This window comes from Arachis ipaensis, chromosome B6 (genome assembly GCF_059453495.1).
Source record: "Arachis ipaensis isolate K30076 ecotype BB chromosome B6, ASM5945349v1, whole genome shotgun sequence".
Taxonomy (NCBI): domain Eukaryota; kingdom Viridiplantae; phylum Streptophyta; class Magnoliopsida; order Fabales; family Fabaceae; genus Arachis; species Arachis ipaensis.
The window spans coordinates 23,016,655-23,028,587 of NC_142441.1; the positions used below are offsets into that span (position 1 = coordinate 23,016,655).

Here is an 11,933-nt window from a genome sequence, read left to right on the forward strand (position 1 = left end):
AGTTTTATGAATGACCATCTAAGATACTAATGTCAATAGGTCTTAGGTGTGGTTATTTTTTTCCATAAAAAAAACATATTCCCTTATGTTTATGGGATGATATATAAGGCTACTATGTAAGCTTATATAATGAGTTTGTCTGACAATACAGTTGTTGTGTGATGTCTGCAGAGACATTTATGCTAGAGAAATAAAGTTCGGATTAGTTTTTATCTAATATTAATAACGGAAAAGCAGTAATTGTGTCTATTTCTCCCCAGTCAAGGTCCTCCCTTGCAGCTCATTTCGACATTTCTCCCCTTCAGATGATGCTTTAGACATTTACTTTTTGTCTATGAATTATGTGGCTAGGCCATTATTTAAACAATCATTTTAAATTCTTGCCTCCTACAATCAATTTCTATGAATTCTAGCATGTTTGGTTTATCTTTGTATTAGACTGCTATACTCTTATTCTTTTACTCCTGATTTAAATGCGAAATATTTGCTATTACAGGTTTTCAAAAAGCTAACAAGATTTTTCAATTCATTGGGAGCGATGGTAATTTTCGATACAAGTAGTAGAGATTTCACCCTTATTAAATCTTGTATGGAATTCATGTCAAGGTACAAACAGAATCAACTGTTTGATTATGAGAAGAATAAGTCGAGCCTACCTACGATTACTTCTGCATGCCTAGGTATATAAATTTAACTTTCTATTAATTTTGGTAACGGCTACATTTAAGGCCTGGTTGTTTAATCTAATTATACTTCTAAGAATTATATAAATATTTGTGAAAAGACTAAAAGTTTGAGAGAATTAATTACAAGCTAAATAAGATACATTCTGTGAAAATACTCTTTATTAAAAACTATATCATAAAAAAACACTCCTTTTACTTAACTCAACCAAATGCACTCAAAAATTTCCTCTCAAGCACATACACCTTGATGCTGAACAAAATGATATATGACTGTGATTTGTAAAAGTACTTGCATTATATTTAATATTTTTTAAAAAAATGTTGAAGAAGTATTGGATTTGTAATTGTTTTGATACTAAATATGGAAATAGGAACTTTAACTGAAATCTTAAGTTATTAATTCTGCAAATCTTTCTGTCTTGACCACAAAATAAATGAAAAATGATTTCTTTCTTTTGTTACTAGTGACTTTGTGGTATTGTATTTGGAGTTTGAGATAAGAAAGGGGGAACTGAAAAATTTACTTTCAAAATATTCAGAATAGGTTTTAGTAATTAAGGGTTCAAGTAGGAGGGAGAAATGCTAATTGATTGCTGTGATGTGAACATATGTTTTCATGTTAGACATGTTATGCAGAGAAGCAACTTTGGTTGTTTGTTTTAGCAAATATTTCAACAGTAAAGAGTCCACAACAAACAATTTAAGCCATCATACAACACTATTTATGCCAAGATATGGGGCTTAGGTATGGTGTTCACTCAACATAATAAAGTTTCTACTAATGAAAATGTCTCCTATTGTTTTTATGATAATTTATAATGTCTTGATTTTTTTGTCATGCTGAAACGAAGAAGAAACCATCTTTTCCAGTTATCTATGTAGTGAAATGCTTGGAAATTTTTTAACAGCCCTGAAGAAATTTACCACGTCACTGTTAGGCCTTGTTATGATAAAATTCTTGAGACTACTAGTGATGACTTTGTTATCCAACTGGAGTCTCATGATGAAAGGAGTGGGAATGAAGATAACATGGTGACAGAGGTCGATTCTGTTCTGACAACAGGAGACGTTTTGGAATTGATTCAGATTAGTATTCTCCATGAATCTTCTCATTTTTGTGAATTCATTCACTTCTATCAAATGGTTTGTGAATAATTTAGAAGATCTCTTTTAGATAGAATGTAAGAAACTAAAAAATACCTTTATCTTTTAGTTTGTTGTGTTTGTGAAAAAGTTTAGATGTGATGCACTTTCATGCAGGTTGACAAATATTAATAAAGAAGGTTACCGTTTATGGGGTCCGCGAAAGCTCTGGAGATTATGCAGAAACAATTTTCTGATATGCGGCTAAAATTCTTTTTGAAAGACAGATTGATGGCCCTCTAAACTTTAGAAATATATTGAATTCGGATTTTTATGAAGTTACGCTTGAGGCAAGTTCTTGTGAAAATTTTTTTGTAGCACTTTTTTATGTTCGAGTATACGAAGGTTGTCAAATTATTTAAGATATTGCATATTCATAATAACAATTTTCAGAATATATATCATTATCTTTATATAGTGATATAAATTGCTTTCTAATGTCTATGCAAGTGGAGGGAAAAACAGTGTTGAGATTTGATCTCTATTATGATTTTTGGAATCTGTAAAACGTTGTCAGAAAATTTAAAACTGGTAAATATGATTATCATTTCCTAGAGATCATGGCATGCCCTTCAAGTATTGCATTTTTCTTTTTTTTATCTCAAATATTTTTTGATCGAGCTTTTATTTATATGTTGATTTAACATGCTACGAATTTTAAGCAAGTTGCTTGAATGGTACGGTTCAAATTAAACCAAAGAAAGGGCAATCTCTCGAAGAATTGCGCCATATGCAGGAGACTATTTACATAAAAAATGTAAGAACTATTGCAAACTTGCCATTAATTTTCATGAATGATATAATTGTGGAGCATTGTAATTTAACTTTATTTTGCATTTTTCTCCTTACAGCATTTTTGAATCAGTGAATAACTATATTTCTATATATGCTAGGTTCGTGTAGCAGAACTTGTCGATAATCCCATTGTAAGAGGCTTATATGACAAGTCGCTCGAGTAGCTTGACTCCAATAAAATCAAGAGATACCTTCACACGCAGTATCATCCCGTCGAGAAAAAACATTACTTTTCAATTGCATAATTGGTGAGAATCTTTCAAAAGTGAAGTTTGAACAGAAATGGAGTTAGACGGAATAGAACATTTTTTCTAGTATTTTTCTTCAATTAATTTTGTGGTATCAGAAGGGTCATCATCATCCAATTTTGGTAGTGGGCAAATTTTTTCTTATGTATATATAATTTACAACCTCTATATTATACCAACCCAAGTTAGCACTAGTGAATTTCGTATTGTATACCCTTCTTCATATTAAGTCTTAAGTCTTAATCCAATTAGATTACAAATGAAAAAATCACTTAGATATTTGTTTAGTTTTTTTCGTTGGAGTCACTATTATTTGTGGAATCCAAATTTGTCAATAATTTCAATGTGTAGATAACTAAACATACTACTTTGTGTGTTGTTTCAGCACTTTTTAAGGTTCATTCCATGTATTAACTTATAATGACAAATTGAGTTTAGTAACATTGAAATGGAAATAACTTTCCCTGATGTTGATTTTTCATCGTTGTATTTACATATAGGGGATGAATTTTATTTAAATGTGAAAAGTAAGGAAGCAAGTAAATCTTGACTATAGAGTCGAATAAGAGGCGATGTGATCATGTGTTATTATTTGTTATAAGCTTCTTTAATTATTGTGTACAAAATTTTATTAAACTTAAACCGTTTTTAAATAGAGACAATCTTTTTTCACATTTTAATATTCACTAATTTGACGAAATTTTTTTACTATGATGCTAAATTATTTGCAACTATATATGTATAAAAAAATCAAAATATCAGATATACGTTAAAATATAAAATACATATTAAAAATAAATTAAACATATATAATGATTAATTTAATAGATAATTTTTTGTGTACACAAAATATTTTTTATTTATTTGTGAAAAAATACATAAATAAGCTTTTAGTTTCCGTAATAGACACATGATATTTACCTACTAAATTTTACAGACACATTATAAAAAAAATGCATAAATAAGCTTTTGGTATACATAATATTTTTTGTTAAATGTGAATATCAAAAGATAGAACACTAAAATATACAGACACATAATTTTCAATTTTAGTTAATACAATTCAAGATATTTTAGTTTCATTTGTTATCAACTTCTTCTATCATATGCGAACATAATGATTAGACTCAGTACATGATTTTTCTTTAAATTCGAACATGATAAGATAAAGCAGCATTATTAGACAAAATATGACAAGACTTAGTAAATAATTTAGGAAAAAAATTTCGGTAAATATAACATAAAGTATTTAATTTTGTTCTCTATCAGTTTTTGACTTTTTTTTTCTACTAAATGTGAACACCATAAGACATTGACACTAATATGATAAGTTTATGTAATAGCTTAAGGACTGAGATACAAAGACATAATAGTTTGTTGTTGGAGATATAGCCGTACCATTCATGCTTAGGAGTCTTAATCTTATAATAGCTTAAGGAGACTTGGTATTTGAATTTATATCAAAGTTTTTATTCATTTTGGCTCTTAGAACAGAATGCAATAAAGGGTGTATTAGATGAAACTATTTAGAAATTACTTCCAAAATACTAGTCCAAGTTGTTCTTAATATCAAAAGCAACTCCTTCCAAATTCACTAAAAAGTCGAAAATTGCAAGTTTGGTAATCAGAATATTCGTAAAAACCCAATGATCAGAATTTACCAATGCCTTAGCAATTTATTTATTCTCCAAACAAAACCTTTAGCACCATAAAAAAACTTCGATCTTGCATAAGAATTAATTAAAGCTGAAATTTATATAGAAGGATTTGATATTATGAGTTTAAAACAGACTTATGAGAAAATATTCTGAAGGTTCTGAAGGCCAAATATGAGAATTTGGATTACACCAAAAAAATTTTTTATGAATGACCATCTAAGATACTAATATCAATAGGTCACAGATATAGTTATTTTTTACCATAAAAAAATAACATATTCCCTTATGTTTATGGGATGGTTTATAAGGCCACTATGTAAGCTTACATAATGAGTTTGTCTGACAATATAGTTGTTGTGTGACGTCTGCGGAGATAGTTATGTTGGAGAAATAAAGTTTGGATTAGTTTTTATCTAATATTAATAAAGGAAAAGCAATTATTGTGTCTGTTTCTCCCCAGTCAAGGTCCTCCCTTGCAGCTCATTTCGACATTTCTCCCATTCAGATGTTGCTTTAGATATGCGCTTTTTGTCTATGAATTACGTGGCTAGGCTATTATTTAAACAATCATTTTAAATTCTTGCCTCCTACATTCAGTTTCTATAAATTCTAGCTTGTTTGGTTTATCTTTGTATCAGATTGTTATTCTCTTATTCTTTTACTCCTGGTTTAAATGTGAAATATTTGCTATTACATGTTTTCAAAAAGCTAACAAAATTTTTCAATTCATTGGGAGCGATCGCAATTTTCGATATAAGTTGTAGTAGAGATTTCACCCTTATTAAATTTTGTATGGAATTCATGTCAAGGTACAAACAGAGTCAACTGTTTGATTATGAGAAGAATAAGTCGAGCCTACCTATGATTGCTTCTGCATGCCCAGGTATATAAATTTAACTCTTTATTAGTTTTAGTAACGGCTACATTTAAGACTTGGTTGTTTAATCTAATTATACTTCTAAAAATTATATAAATATTTGTGAAAAGACTAAGTATTTCCTGCAGGCTAAACAAGGTACCTTCTGTGAAAATACTCTTTATTGAAAACTATATCATAAAAAAACACTCCTTTTACTCAACTCAACCAAATGCACTCGAAATTTGCCTCTCAAGCAGATACACCTTAATGCTGAACAACACGATATATGATTGTGATTTGTGAAAGTACTTGCATTATATTTAATATTTCTTGGAAAAGTGTTGAAGAAATATTGGATTTGTAATTCTTTTGATATTGAATATGGAAGTAGGAACTTTAACTGAGATCTTAAGTTATTAATTCTTTAAATCTTTCTGTCTTGAGCATAAAATAAATGAAAAATGGCTTCTTTCTTTAGTTACTAATGGCTTTGTGGAATTGCATTTGGAGTTTGTGATAAGGAAGGGGGAACCAAAAAATTTACTTTCAAAATATTTAGAATAGGTTTTAGTAATTAAGGGTTCAAGTAGGAGGGAGAAAATGCTAAGTGATTGCTTGATGCGAACATATGTTTTCAGGTTAGACATGTTATGCAGAGAAGCAACTTTGGTCGTTTGTTTTAGCAAATATTTCAACAGTAAAAAATCCACAACAAACAATTTAAGTCATCATAAAACACTCTTTATACCAAGATATGGGGCTTATGTAGGGTGTTCACTCAACATAATAAAGTTTCTACTGATGAAAATGTCTCTTATTATTATATGAGGTCTTGAATTTTTTTTTCAAGCTGAAATGAATAAGAAGCCATCTTTTCCAATTATCTATGTAGTGAAATGCTTGGAAATTTTTTAACAGCCTTGAAGAAATTTACCACGTCACTGTTATGCCTTGTTATGATAAAATGCTTGAGGCTACTAGGGATGACTTTGTTATCCAACTGGAGTCCCATGATGAAAGGAGTGGGAATGAAGATAACATGGTGATAGAGGTCCAGTCTGTACTGACAACAGGAGACATTTTAGAATTGATTCTGATTAGTATTTTCCATGGATCTTCTCAGTTTTGTGAATTCATTCACTTCTATCAAATTGTTTGTGAATAATTTTGTGCTCCATTTTTATTTTGTAGTTAAAAGTTGTTAATTTTCAAAGTTTAGAAGATCTCCTTTGGATAGACCATAAAAAACTAAAAGCTGCCTTTATCTTTTAGTTTCTTGTGTTTGTAAAATAGTTTAGATGTGATGCCTTTTCATGCAGGTTGACAAATATTAATAAAGAAGATTACCTTTTATGGGGTCCGTGGAAGCTCTGGAGGTTATGTAGAAATAATTTTTCGATATGCCGCTAAATTCTTTTTGAAAGACAGATTGATAGGCCTCTAAACTTTAGAAATATACTGAATTCTAATTTTCAAGAAGTTACACTTGAGGCAAGTTCTTGTGAAAATTTTTTTATAGATTTTTTTTATGCTCGAGTATATGAAGGTTGTCAAAGTATTTAAGATATTACATATTCATGTATAATAACAATTTACAGAATATATATCATTATCTTTATATAGTGATATAAATTGCTTTCTAATATCTATGCAGGTGGAAGGGAAAATAAATAGTGTTGAGATTTTCTCTGTGTTATGATTTTTGGAACCTATAAAACATTGTCAAAAAATTTAAAACTGGTAAATGTGACTATCATTTCCTGGAGGTCACGGCATGTCCTTCAAGTATTGCATTTTTCCTTTCCATCTCAAATTGTTTTGATGTAGCTTTTATTTTTATGTTGATTTAACATTCTACTGATTTTAAGTAAGTTGCTTGAATAACGGAGGTCAAATTAAACCAAAAAAAGGGCAATCTCCCAAAGAATTGAGCTAATTGTTGAAAACTATTTACATGAAAAATGTAAGAACTATTGTAAACTTGCCATTAGTTTTCATGAATGATATAATTGTGGAGCTTTGTAATTTAAGTTTGTTCTGTATTTTTCTCCTTACAATATTTTTGAATCAGTGAATGACTAAATTTCTATATATGCTAGGTTCGTGTAGCGGAACCATTCAATAACCCTATTGTAAGAGGCTTATATGACAAGTGGCTCGAGCAACTTGGCTCTGATAAAGCCAAGAGACACCTTCACACGCAGTACCATCCTGTCGAGAAAAATATTACTTTTCAATTGCATAATTGGTGAGAAAATTTCAGAAGTGAAGTTTGAACAAAAATGGAGCTGGAAGGAACATAACCTTTTTTTCCAATATTTTTCTTCAATTAATTTTGTGGTATCAGAAGGGTCATTATCATTCAATTTTGGTAGTGGGCAGATATTTTCTTATGTATATATAATTTACACTCTCCATATTTATACTAACCCCAGTTAGAACTAGTGAGTCTTGTATTGTATACCCTTCTTCAATTAAGTCTTAAGTCTTAACCCAATTAGATTGCAAATAAAAAAATCACTCAAATATTTGTTTAGTTTTTTTCTTGGAAGCTCTATTATTTGTGGGATCCAAATTTGTCAATGTAACACCCTAACTACCAAAGCTCACACTTCCGGCTGCGCGACTCTGATAGTTCGGACATTACGACGACTTTTATATTATTTAATACTAAAATATGAGCCTGTTTAAAACTTTAAGTCGCAATACCGATCCAAAAATACTTTCATCCGATATCATACATCCATAAATACCATACAACTTACAAAACTCATAAAGAGTACATCCATATATATATATATATATATATATATATATACATACATATATATAAGTAATATTACAACCATAATCCAATACAATTCCTATCCCTCTTAGAGATTATATCAACATAAAGGCGAGGGTACAATAAACTATAGCTAAAACAATACAGAGCATCTCAACAATAATTAAATAAGCTCTTCGTAACTTCTGCGCCCATATCCTGAAAGGAAAAAAATGTAGGGGGTTGAGAACATCATCCTCGAAAGGGTTCTCAGTAGAGGGTTTTTGGGAATTACTGTAATAGGATACGTGAGTATAAACCGTACCAGTGATTAATAACCGTCTTATGCCTCCTTTTCAAAAACAACGGTTTACAATAAAAGTAAAGTCGGAAATCTTTTCTGAAAGAGGAACCATTCAATTCTCAAAAACTCAAAAGTCTTTCAAAACGGTTTATCTATGCTGAAACAAAATAGCCCTTTCATATTTTATTCAAAACCCGAAACACAAAACTGAAATCAACCATCGGTTCATCTCATTCCAACCACGACCCTAGGCCCAAACAATCCAACCAACAACCAATCACCACAATCCAACAGAGTCCCAGATGCAAACACAGATAGGAAGTTCAAGCACAAACAAACAGTTATTACAAATAGAACAGTTAGCAATTAATCACATAGGCAAACCAAGTATAACATGCACACCCAAACAATGTCACATAAATGCATATGATGCATGCCTGTCCCTAGTGGCTGATGATATCATCTGTCGGTTATATAGCCAACCCGACACGTCCTGGTAGCTAACCATGGACAGAAACACCCATCGCGGAGCAAGTAGGTTTGAGCTACAACCCCATTGCTACTACCCGCTCAACCCAGAGCCAGTGGAATAACCACTACTGCGGCTACTACCCAGGCGGGTGTTTAACAGCTCAACCTGGAGCGAGTGGAATCACCACTACTACCGCTACTACCCAGGCATCACAGTCTCTGACCTGGAGCAAGTGGGACGAACCACAACCCTTGCTACTACCCAGGTATCTCAAGCATATATTCATTCAGTCCCAGTCATAGATCAACATCCATCTCAGCCATCCGGCTTAAGTTCATAATTCATAGTCAGCCATACGGCCCATAACTCATTCAGCAATCAGCCATAAATCAATATCTTACACAGCCAATCCGGCTCACGGTTCAATCCAGAACCAGCCATTATTCATAATCATACACAGTCATTTCGGCCCATAACAAAACAGCACTTTCACCATTCAACATCATCGAATTCATAAAACCGGCATTTAAGCCTCAAATCACTTTTCTCAAGCCATTTCACTTTGAAATCAAATTTCAACTCTTTTCAGCCTTGGCTTTAAAGATCTCATTTCTCAAATCATCTCAGGCTCATAAGGCAAATTTACTCAAAGTAAGTTCCCTTTTTAAAACAAAGCCGCTCTCGGCATCCTCTTTCCAAGACTTCCAAAACCATGGAAAGTTAAAGATTCAATTTGGGAACAATCAAAATCACCCATTCCACAATGGGATTTTATAACAAAATTTCTCGGCAGAGTCCCAAGTCTTTAGGGGAGAATAACATAACTCATTTCGCCAAATTCATTTAAAATCATTAAAACATTGGCTTTCTGATTTGAGTAAGAAAATAGGATCTAAGCCAAACCGAGTCACGTAATCATTTACTTCTTTCAAAGCCGTTTCCTTTACTTAGGCAAAACCAGCTTCAACCCCCCATGATAAATTCTAAAGCGTTTCAACTGTTCAAAATTGTTTTAGTCTTGCAAAAGTTCAGAGTTCAAAGTGTACTTAAAACCTTTCTCAAAACATTTCAAAATAAAACTTGTCAATAGACATTCAGGTTCTTTCAAAGTCATTGAAACTTCTTTAATTGAAACCCCCAAGTCAAATTCAAAGGCATAAACCCTTTTCGCATTCAAACAGCTTTAAAACACAAGTTTTATCTAAATAACTTTCTCTTGAAAGAGATACAATACCTTTCTTAAGAAGCAAGACTAAATCACAATTTCATCTTTACTAACTCATTTCAAAAGCATGAGTCATCCTTTTCTTGATAATTCAAATAAAATAGCAGAAGTCTTTAAGTCATCATTTTCCAGACAACATTTCAATAAAGACTCGGATTTTATAGAAATTTCGGCAGCACCTCCCCTAAAACTTGGACTTTTGCCACCCGGTTTGGGTCCCAACTAAACCGTTTCTCATTCCTTTTCAATAGCTCAAATCCAGAAATCAATTCAAAAGCAAGCTAAATCCAACAGTCGCCTCAGTGGCATATCTCAAGGAAACCATTTCAAAAATCAACTCAATACCAACCGATTTAACTCATTTCTAAAGCTTTAAAGAATCGGTTCAACAATAAATCATTTATCAAAACCAAATCAATTAAAGCAACCCAGGCTGAATTTCAAAAGTATTCTATCTTTCACATCATCAAAATAATTTACTCCATTCAAACCAATCCTCAACGGATTAAACTCATTTCAAATCTTTAAAGAATCAACTTCAAACATTACATTTCACAAGCCACACAACAATTCAGCCAAACCAACATCCATAGTCATTCGAGTCAATCAAATAATACATAAGGCACATACAATCACCAAATACACAATACCTCACATCAGTATCCATATGTAATGATGCGCATAAACGTGTTATGCTACGATTTAGGAAATTGCACGATCGGCAAAATTCCTTCCGGCAAGTGCACCGGTTATCGTTGTCAAGTAAAAACTCACAATAGAGTGAGGTCGAATCCCACAAGGATTGGTTGAGTGAGCAATTCGGATTAGAAGTGTGTTCTAGTTGAGCGGAATCAAGATTTGAGATGAGAATTGCGGAATGTAAAATTGGCGGGAAAAGTAAATGACAAGAAAATTAAATGGCTGAATCTTAAATTGCATGAATTAAAGAGCAGAATGTAAATTGCTGAAATTAAAAGGGAATGGGGATGATTGCAAGAATTGAATTGCAGAATGTAAAGAGAAAGTGGAAATCAGAAATGGGGAATTCATTGGGTTTAGGAGATATTGAAATCTCCGAATCAAAACATGTAAATCTCTTCTTCAACCAATGCATTCATTGAATTTTGCTTGGCAATCTTATATGATTGGATCCCAATTCCTTGGCTCACCAATGCTCTCTAAAAACAAACAAATTCCCAATCCCTTGGTTTAAATGTTCATAAGAAGAGATGATGCTTGATCACTGATTATACCACACAATTTCATGAACCACAATTTGGTAGGATTACATGTCACAATATCCATCCAAACCCCAATCCAATCCACTGTGAGAAAGCTTCTCTAGCATGAATCCTCCATTCCTTTCCCAAGGCTCCGAAGGATTCCAAGTATGAGTAGTTTCTTTCCCAAGACAACTACTCAATGGAATTAGATCGAGAAGCTTTCTAACAAAATTCAAGAGAAAAGATTGAAGAAGAAGATAAACTATTATTGATTCATTGAATTACAATAGAGCTCCCTAACCCAATGAAAGGGGGTTTAGTGAATCATAGCTCTGAATTCAATTACAAAGAAAAGGAAAACTAGCTAAAAGTGAAAGTAAAAGTGAAAAGTCCCCCCTCTCAAATGCAGAAACTAAGGCCTTTAAATAGGCTCCCTAAATTACAAAATGAAAATGAAATTCAAAGCAAATTACAATCAAATGAAAATAAACTATTATAGATGATTCTTGTGGCCTTGATTTGGTGTTGTTGATGGGCCTTGCTTGCTTGAAGGGCT

General features: G+C 32.0%; 2 pseudogenes; both read left to right on the forward strand.

The window, feature by feature from the left end:
- Positions 1 to 129: 129 nt before the first annotated feature.
- LOC107646656 (protein NAR1-like) lies at positions 130 to 2,876 on the forward strand (annotated as a pseudogene).
- A 2,015-nt stretch (positions 2,877 to 4,891) lies between these two features.
- LOC107648079 (protein NAR1-like) lies at positions 4,892 to 7,641 on the forward strand (annotated as a pseudogene).
- Positions 7,642 to 11,933: the final 4,292 nt, after the last annotated feature.